The sequence below is a fragment of the Chelonoidis abingdonii genome, chromosome 3, assembly GCF_003597395.2.
Source record: "Chelonoidis abingdonii isolate Lonesome George chromosome 3, CheloAbing_2.0, whole genome shotgun sequence".
Lineage (NCBI taxonomy): Eukaryota > Metazoa > Chordata > Testudines > Testudinidae > Chelonoidis > Chelonoidis abingdonii.
The window spans coordinates 113,523,659-113,533,826 of NC_133771.1; the positions used below are offsets into that span (position 1 = coordinate 113,523,659).

The 10,168-nt window shown below is 42.6% G+C and overlaps 1 protein-coding gene across 1 annotated transcript in view; it reads right to left on the reverse strand.

Annotated features, from left to right (window-relative positions):
* PLAGL1 (PLAG1 like zinc finger 1) overlaps nt 1-1,698 on the reverse strand; it is a 94,295-nt gene extending 92,597 nt beyond the window's left edge. The window contains exon 1 of the mRNA XM_032795044.2: nt 1,646-1,698. The gene's annotated coding sequence lies outside the window, so the exon portion shown is untranslated. The remainder of the gene's footprint in view (nt 1-1,645) is intronic.
* Nucleotides 1,699-10,168: the final 8,470 nt, after the last annotated feature.

Sequence of the window (10,168 nt, forward strand, 5' to 3'; positions counted from 1 at the left end):
GGAGGAAGGAATGAGTGACGACATTTACTCAGAATCACCCGCAACACTGTTTTTGCACCATCACGCATTGGGATCTCAACCCAGAATTCCAATGGGCGGGGGAGACTGCAGGAACTATGAGATAGCTACGGGATAGCTACCCACAGTGCAACGCTCCGGAAATCGACGCTAGCCTCGGTACATGGACGCACACCGCCAAATTAATGCGCTTCGTGTGGCCGCGTGCACTTGACTTTATACAATCTGTTTTACAAAACCAGTTTATGTAAAATCGGAATAATCCTGTAGTGTAGACATATCCTAAGTTGCTAACTACGTATCAATAAACATGCTGTCACCCATATGCATCTCACAGCGTATGCCTACAGTGCAATAAAGCACTTGTGGCTGGATGTGTCGACTGATGGGCTCAAGCTGCAGAGCTATAAAATTGCAATGTAGATGCTCAAACTGGAACCCTGGCGGGGTCCGAGCCTGGGCTTCAGCCCAAGTCCAAATGTACACAGTGCAATTTTTTAGCCCCACAGACCAAGACCCACAAGCCTGAGTCAACTGACAGGGGCCAGCCCTGAGTGTTTTACTGCAGCGTAGACAACCTCTAAAGCCTATATGTCTACACTGCAATGTAAGCACGGGGTTTGAATTCAGGCTAAAGGGCAACCTCTCTTTCGTCCACACACAAATAATGCCAACCCAGGGCTTACAGGGTTGCCAACTGTCCAGGATTGTCCTGGAGTCTCCAAGAATTAAAGATTAATCTTTAATTAAGGATAATGTCATGTGATGAAACCTCCAGGAATTCATCCAACTGAAGCTGGCATCCATACCAGGGTCCCAGGAGTCCACAGAGGAGTAGGTGGGGCAAGCTGGGACACTTCAAGCCTTATTGCTTTGTACTGTAGATGCAACCCTATTGGACTCACCAAAAGTATCCCACAATTCCACAGCTTGTCATTCTTTGTCCTTGGGACAGTCAAGTCCCACACTGCACCCTGAACAAAGGGCTAGAGCAGCCCCATTTTGGGAGGATGCTAGGAAGTCTGAGATGGGGGAGGAAGCCCATACAAATTACTGGGGCCCAGAAGTCCAGAACGGGACCTGGGGCCAGGCTTCTCCAGCTCTGCTTAGCTGGTCTGCCCTTGCTGGGGGGACCCGAACAATTTTTTTCACCGTGGCCCGAACCCGCTCTGGGCGGCCCTGGATAGGGGTGGTTGAACTCAGGCCCCCCCAGTGCAGTGCTGATGCTGGCACTGCTGGTTGGGACCAATGGTTCAACAAGTCCTAACCTGGGGTTACAAATGAATGTAGACACTCTGCTAACTCCAGTTCTGCTAACTCTGGCCTGACTGCAGCATAGTCTAGACATAAGACTCCCAATACCTATGCGGGTCCCATTCTTGCCGCCTGGCTATTTAGCCTGTAAGCGCCTAGGGACAAGGAGTGTGTCCTGGGTACCCGCTAACAACACTGGGGAGCAGGGGCGAGGAAATCTCTCTCCCCTCGCGCGTCTCACACTCTGTCCCCAGCCCAGGCAGCCCGTCCAGGGCAGTGTGAGGGCAGCGCCCCCGCCCGGCTCACCTGGCGCTGGCCCGCAAACAGCCGCCTCACTCAGCCCCCAAGCTCCCCAGCAGCGGCCGCCACTCACCCGCAACTCTCGCTCATCTCCCGGCTCCGCTGGGGCCGGCCGCCCGCTCCAAGCGCTGAGGTTGAGCCGCCTTCCCGCCGCCGCTGCCGCCTCTGCCCAGGGCTGGCGCGCGATACAGAGCCGCGGCGGAGAGCTCAGCCGCGGGCCGGCGGGCGCCGGGACAGCTGCTGCCGCTGCGGCGGGCTGGGGACTTGCCCAGGCACGGTGAGCGGGCGCTCCTGCGTTGTACGGCCGCTCGGCCGGCCCGCCCCCACTTCCCGCTCTTCCCAGGCGGAGCAGCTCCCACTCCGCGCGCAGGACAAGCCGCAGGGCTGGTTTGGGGACGAGGTGGGTGGCGAAGCAGCCGGGGGGGTGAATCGGTTCTGCCTCCTCGCAGTGTAACTGCGGAGTCACTTCCTGGCGGAGCCGGAGTGAGTGCGGGCGGGCGGACGCTTGCTGGCCCCGGGAGAGGGATGCGCCTGGAGCACAGCGTTACAAAGCCTAGTAGCGCTTCTCCAGACTAACACATGCTTAGCATTGGGCCAGTGAGCAGCCCCGCTGAAGTCCTGGTGCACAGCTGGGTAGGCGTTCGTAGGATCGGGGCCTCAGACTGTTGACACAACGGTGGTTAATGCTAGTCTACTGCTCTAGCTGGCCCCAACCCTAATTCTTCAGTGCCTCTTGTTTCAACTCCAAAATTACCCATACGGTTTCACCAGCTCCAAGCCTTCAAAATCGTGAGATTAGCTTTGATTGTGAAAGAATCATGCGATTTCAGAAATAACTACTGGATTATTTTCCGTTTGTCTTTTGACCTTAGAGGTTCTTCAAGCTTTTCTCTGCAGACTAGAAACTGACTTTATTAGGCAAGGACAACTTGAGACTCAGCTCCAGCAGTTGGGAACTTTAAGAGAACCTCCAAAATCACTAGACATGATAAAATTGCAAGCATTGGTGATGCAGCCTATATTAATCACAAATGTGGTGTTCCCTCACTCTTATTGCAGAAAATTATTTAAATTCAAAATCATGAACACGAGATTGTAGAAGGGGTTCTTTGCACTGAAGGAAGGAATCACACACCATTTTAAGTATCAGAAGGGTAGCCCTGTTAGTCTGGATCTGTAAAAAGCAACAAAGAGTCCTGTGGTACACATTTTAAAACATTTTAAGTTTCCTGAATGATTCCTTTTTTGTGTCCCTTATTTTGGGTCTTTGTCACACATTATGGCCAATGGCCCACCTTTGGGCCTTGGTTGGTTAAGAGTTGTTATTACAATATTAACCTTAATCTATATAAAATCTTCAAATTCTGTATACATAAACAGGGCTTCAGGCAGTTATAGGTATTTTAAGAAGAAGAATCATAGAATATTAGGGTTGGAAGAAACCTCAGCAGATCATCTAGTGCAACCCCCTGCTCAAAGTAGGACCAACACCAGCTAGGGTGTTGTCTACCCCAGATTGAAACAGAGCTACATTATACCATGATTAAAATGGTGGCACCTAGTCTACTAATGCTCCCACACATTTAAACATGTTCTTTGTGTTTCTCTGTGACCTGTTGCACTCTGTACCCTCCAGCACTACTATATTAAAATGAAATGTTTCAAATGCAAATAATTTTACTTCCCAATATGGGATCCAATAATGCTTCCCACTGAGCAAAATTTTGCCATCAGTTGGTTTTTAGTGGTAAATTTTGTCTGAATAGGGATTTCAGGGTCAAATTAAGTCCCATTGCAGCAATTTCTTTACATTTCTCTCTCATTCTCTCTCTCATACAATTTCAGCCCCATACTTACATCTACATTTTCTGTCAGTTAGGGTGAGAGAAACCACCATCCCACAATATCGAAAAAATAAACATTTTAACCACTTAAACCTTGAGATATTTTAATTTATGATTGCCAATGGCATATTATTATATAGTAGGCAGCTGTAAAAAGCAACATGATTATTTTCAAACTATTTTCATATGCAAAATATTCTGAATTATTTTAAACTCAAATGATCAGTTTAATCTTTGTCTCAGGAAGATCTTTAGTGGCCCAATCCTGCAGACTTCTGGGTAAACAAAGCTCCCACTGAGGTTTAAGTTATTTACTCTAGTTTCAAAACAAGACTGCAAGAAACTCATTTGTAGTATTTCTTAAATTCTTATTTCTAAAATCTATCTTTTCATGTGAGACTTAGCTATTTCTATTAATCTTATGCCACTGTGTCTTTTTATGTGTTCAAGGTGAAGGACTGCTAAACTAGGAAAATTTTAAAACTACTTAAAACTTCATTTTTAATTTCTCATAGCCTTGCCATTTATACAGCTTACCAAAATATTTATATATAATGTTTATTTCCTTAACAGTCCTTACCTGCTGTAATTGAAACTTCTGTGAAGTCACAAATATGATGAATTTTCATATCACGATAATTCTCCTGGCAACAGACTAATCTAAAGTCAGGATGTAAGGATCAAACAGAGAAAGAGTTGGAGAGAAGTTCGTTGTGAAAGGAAAGGAAATAATAGCACTGGGAATACCTAAATTACTGTCAATTTCTTCTTCCATTAAATTTCTTTTGTCAAATATGCCATGGAATTAAAGTTTCTTTTTGAAACATTGCCAGGAAAAGTCATTAGTTCCTGTTACTGCTGGTGCATAGATATTTTGCTAAATTCCTGCTGTGCAGGCTAATCCTAATTTTGTAGATAAAATGGATTTTCCCCTTGATCTTTGAAAGTCATGCAACACTGCTTTAACGTTGTCTATTACCCCACCCCAGTACCTGATTCCATTCACCATACAGTATTGCAATCAAGTGCTGGACCATGAGTCAAAGGAAATCCATTGAAAATGCTCACAGTGGCCCCAAGCATTTTAACTTAAGTGCTGAGGTTAAAGTAAGGAGAATGTGGAAATGGCAGAGGAGTGCAGCTTCCTGTGCTAAAATGAGAGGGGAGGTTCCCCTCCTCAACCTGTTTTGGGTAAACAGAGCTCTTCCCACAGCTCACCCTCTTGCTTAGCTGGGGCAGAAAGAGCTGCCTGACATTGTTAAATCTACTTTAACCACTGTTAAAATGCACGTTCTTCCCTAACTTAATGGGAAGAGGGAAGCATTGATGAAGTAATGGCAAAGTTCTGGCACAGACAAAATTCTGTCCCTGGCTAATGACAGGGCCGCTTGGGGGAGGGCAAGTGGGGCAATTTGCTCCAGGCCCGCAGGGGCCCCACAAGCCCTGGCCCAGCGGCGGTCCAGGTCTTTGGCGGTATTTCAGCGGCCGGGGGCCCTTCAGTGCTGCTGAAGACACTGAGTGATTGAAGGGGCCTCTGCCGCTGAAATCCCCCATGAGCCCTGGCACAGCAGTGGTCTTGGTCTTTGGCAGCATTTCGGCGGGGGGGGCCCTTCAGTGCTGCCAAAGACGTGGAGTGACTGAAGGGCCCCCCGCCGCCGAAATGTCGCCGAAGATCTGGACCACCGTCGGATGAATACAAGCACCAGAGCTCCCCCGCTTTGCCCTAGGCCCCCTGAATCCTCTGGGTGGCCCTACCTAATGAATGGATGGAAGGTCAATCAGCCAGGAAATAATCTTAAAGCCAAGGAACCATAGTCCAAACTTGTAGTGGGTGATGGTGGCACTGGCGTTTGGGGGGAATTGTCGAGTTTTGGTTTTTTTCCCCCATGGGTAAGCAGTACCATCAATTCGAACAACAGATGTAAACATTTGTATGTATATGTTCTATTAACCATTTATAACTCTCTTCTTTTCTTTTATTAATAAATCTTTAGGTAGGTTACTAAGGATTGGCTCACAGTGTGATATTTGGGTAAAATCTGAGATTCATATTGACCTGAGGGTATGCATCTGATCCTTTGGGATTAGAATGAATCTCACATATGGTGACATGGGTTTTCAATAAATTATATTAGATTGGGTTGTCTGGATGGGAGCCGAGGGTTAGAATACCTAAAGAGGACTGTGTTGGGCTTCCAGTTAACCAGTGTGGTGCTGCAGCAGCTCTTTTGTTACTGGATTGGTGAATCTAATTATAGAATAAACCATCAATTTGGGGGAGATTGCAAGAAATATGGCAGACAGTCTGCTCTGAGTATGGTATTCTCAGTGTTTCCCATCCCAGGCATGTGGTCACAGTATTATCTTTGTTTTGGCCTAATGTGACATCTACAGGAATACTGTATCCAGTTCTGGTATCCACCATTCAATAAGGATGTTGATTAATTGGAAGGATACCAAGAAGAGCCATGAGAATGATTAAAGAATTGTAAAACATGCCTTATGGAGATGGACTCAAGGAGCTAATTTTATTTATCAAAGAGAAGGTGAAGGGGTGACTTGATCACTGCCAGTAAGTACCTACCCGGGGAACTAAAATTTTATAATGAAGGTCTTTTCATTCAAAAAGGCAAAGTCATAACAAGATCCAGTGGCAGGAAGAACAAGCTAGACAAATTCATACAGGAGATCAGACTAAATGATCAAAGTGGTCCCTTCTTGGGCTTATCTCTGAATCCAATATTGTAAATTCTGTACCTCAAGTAATAAGTGGTGTAAGTTTGTGCTGCAACACTAAAGGTTCAGGGTTCAAAATGAGCTGAGAATGCATGATTTATTTGTTGGTGAGGGCACCAGAATTTTTTATACCTTTTTTCTGTTAAAAAAACCCCTAAGTAATTACATTTTAAAATAACCCTAATATTAAAAGAACATTATTTAGATTGGAAAGTTAAGTACTTGAAAGTTGGGAAATGCCAGATTTATGATTTCATGGCCAATCTTAATTCTGCCTTCTCATGTATATGCATTATGGTAAGTGTTTAATAACTTGATCACATACTATTTTTTTTTCACGACCCTACCTGTAGATAGGTGGACTAGAGAGCAGAATTAATGTTACAGAGCAACTGTACACGTAATTTCCTAACTTTCAAGTGTGTGACTTTGCTATCTAAATGTTATTTTAACTTTTTATTGGTAATTTCTATTTATTTTATATATTGCTATATATATATATAATGTAAGGTAGAAATGCATTACTTAACTTTTCAAGTAAGTGTCATATGAGTGTCATGTATGGGCTTTTCAAACAATTAAGCTTCATCACTGTGAACAAAGCATTCTGACCAATTTTACGATTAGGGATACTGTGTCACAGAGTGATTCCTGGCTGAACCAACATCAGCTCTGTTGCAATGCAACTTAGTAATATAGTTAAAACATGGCTTACTGTCATTTTTATAGCCAAGACTAAGCTATGTTATAACACAGTAAGGGGGTCACTGAGGTATGTGTCCTCTAAATCAGTGTTTCCCAACAACTGCCAGTGTAGGAAGAATATTTTCTTCCTATGGACTAATTCATTCCAAACTGAGAAATCATTTGGGACCTGAAAAAGCAGGAAAGTTTGTTTTTCTTTTCCAGATTATGAAGACAACTGAGTTAGCTGCAGAAAACAATATTTTAAGTTTCTCAGGTTGGACTAGCTGACATAGTCGATTTGTTGTTGTTGTTTTTTTAATATTTAATTTAACAATTTTAACAAAAAACAAACCTGATTTTAAAAAACTTGAATGTTTAACTAAATTCAAAAATTCACATGCTTATTTTGTTAAAATATTATATGGTTGCTCTGGAAGAAAAAAATCCAGAATACATAACATTGTTGTTTCAGTTAAATAAAAATTTAAATGTCTGGTGATGTTCTCCTATATAGCATGGCAAGAAAATCCTCCAAATATTAATAATTAACCTGTTGAATTGAAGATAATTATGAAGTCATTGGTTATTTCATTTACCAAAGGTAAATGAAATAGTTCACCTACCAATCATTCATTTTCTGATATAGCTATAAAATTAAAGTTTTCAGAAAAAATCACTTTAAAAATGTATAGTGTGTACCTTCTAAAAATGGAACCTACATCTATCAGTTGTGAAGAATATGTATTAAGGTTATAACAACCAACAAGAATGCACTTTTATGTAGAAATCCATGATTAAATCAAGTCTTCCTGACTACTGAATTAAATCAAATCCACCCTGGTACTGTCCATTGTCTTGTAGATGTTCGAACCGGGCAGTGATTGTAAAGGATGAGAGTATATAGAGAGGTGACATGTTGTGGACTTTCTGAAGGAAATCAGTGGTCATGGAGAAAGCTGTCCCTTTGCATGGTAAGTGGTTTGAGGATGGTTTCTCTGAATCCTGATATTCCTTCAATAAGAGTGTCATAGCCAAATATGATGGGTCTGCCTGGGTTCCCTTGTTTGGGTAGCTTGGGAAGAATGTAGATGATCACTGGGATGCGGGGGGGGGTAGTGGTTTTGAGGGTTTTTTTGAAGTTGTTTGAGGAAGGATTTGATGATATCCTTAAATTCTCGGTGAATTGTGATGTGGAGTCTTCTTTGAGCAGTGTCAGAATTGTCAGCTGTGACATCATCAATGAGGCCAGCTGACTGACTATAGTACCCCCTTTGTCTGCTAGCATGATCATTATCTGCATTTCAGGGAGTGTATAGCTATCACCAATCTTCTCAGCTGCGGAGAGATTGCAGAGGATGTGATGTTTACGGATTTCAGTCAATTTTTTTCCCGAAGCAATCAACCTAATGATCAAGTGTGTGGCTTCATCCATTGTAGGGTGTCCAGTCTCATTGTTTTCCTGTGGTAGTGGTGGGTGGTGTCATTATTGTGAAAGAATTTTTTGAGGCGGAGTCAGTGAGAATTTTCTAGTTTTTCGTGTTAGTATAGTATCAAGTTCCGTGGTGGAGAAGAAGTTCAGTTTCTTGAGGAGTACAGCCAGTTCAGCTTGTTGGGGGCACTATTGATAAATTGATAATGGTGGGATGTCATGCAGCGTCCATGTGGTGGGACCCAGCGCCATGGTTTATTCTGGAGATGAAGTTCCATGGGTTGTGGAGTTGTTGCAGTTGGTTCCACTTTTTGTATTGGATGGCTATCATTACTGCAAACAATGTAATGCAATGTAAACTGATTGGTTTTGGTTTTAACAGCAAGTCATTAATATAAGAAAGCAGGTATTTTACATTCAGAGTAACCACTGCTGCGACCAGACATTGTCATCACCGAGGACCAGAAGATCATCATGATGGACATCCCAGTGCCCTTCAAGAACAGGACTCCGGCCTTCCACGATGCCTGAGCTCAAAAGGTAGAGAAATACACCCCTCTGCACCCTTGAAAGCTAAGGGTTATCCGGTTCAGACACACACTGATTGTTAGAACCCTGGGCGCGTGGGACCCCAGTAACAAGAGTGCTGAGAGAATGCGGAATTTGTCAACGCTCTACTGATGCAGAACCTCATGGTGTCCGACGCCATCAGGTGGTCGAGGAACATCTACATAGAACACATCACCAGATGTTGGCAATACCAGGAGGGATGAGCTGGAGTGCTAATGAGAAGCGCAGTCATGAAAGTAACTGAAATATTTTCCTCATGGAAAGTATTTCCTAAATAGACCTATCTAATTCTCAATCACTGAGGGACAATCTCCACTCATTGATATATACTTTGCTTTCCCACAACCAAATATCTGTACAACTTTTCATGAGTGATGGACCTGACTATTTGGATTCTATTATCTAAACTGTAGTTAAATCTATTCACCTAAATTTGGGTTATTGCTGATTGAGCTCTATGTATCATATGACTTTAAAAACAAACTTTGTGGATCATCTAAGCATTATACCCAGAGGTACAGACACTTTTCTCAACCTATGTATAATATTTTTTAACATTAGCTTTAACAAAAATTTTGGATTGGACCCATTATGGATCTGATTCTGCAAACATAATTCCCACTGAAGTCAGTTGGAATTTTTTGTCCCTAAAGACTACAGAATTAAGTCAGAAGTTAGTAAATGTCAAGGGCTCATATTAGTATATATGTAGTGTACACAATTTATCACCTATTATAAAAGCTCCTTTATAATTTTTAAACATTAAACTATTTTGACCTCAAATGTTTCACAGGTAGAGCAACAATACCTACTAAAAATCCTTTGCCCTTTTTTTTTTTTTGACAGAAAAAAGGATAACACTGCAAATTTGCATCACTTATTCTGTTTTGTAATCCTTACCCACATGAGAAGTCCCACGTGTTTCAATGGGAATACTTCAGTAGGAATTCTCATGTGAATGAAGGCTTGCAGGGTTGGGCATTCAATTTATAACAAATCTGAGCTTTTGCAAAATGAGACGTTGTTACTTCTGGAGTATTCATAGCCTTAGCAGTCCAACATTTTCTCATAATACCCTTACAGACCTTTAAACAAGGTGGTGGCTTTTGGACGAGAGGCATTTTTAATTAGCCTCTGGCAAATTAGGTGTCATAGCATCACTGTTTACTAGCTATTCAAACATTCATATCAAAGCATATCCCTTATAATGTGAGACCTGAATATTGAGTGGTCAAACAAAAATGAGTTAGGATAACCTGAGTCCTAATTTCTCTGGTACATTTCTTGTATAATAGCTTAACTAGTTTTGAACCCTATGAAAGAGCTGAGG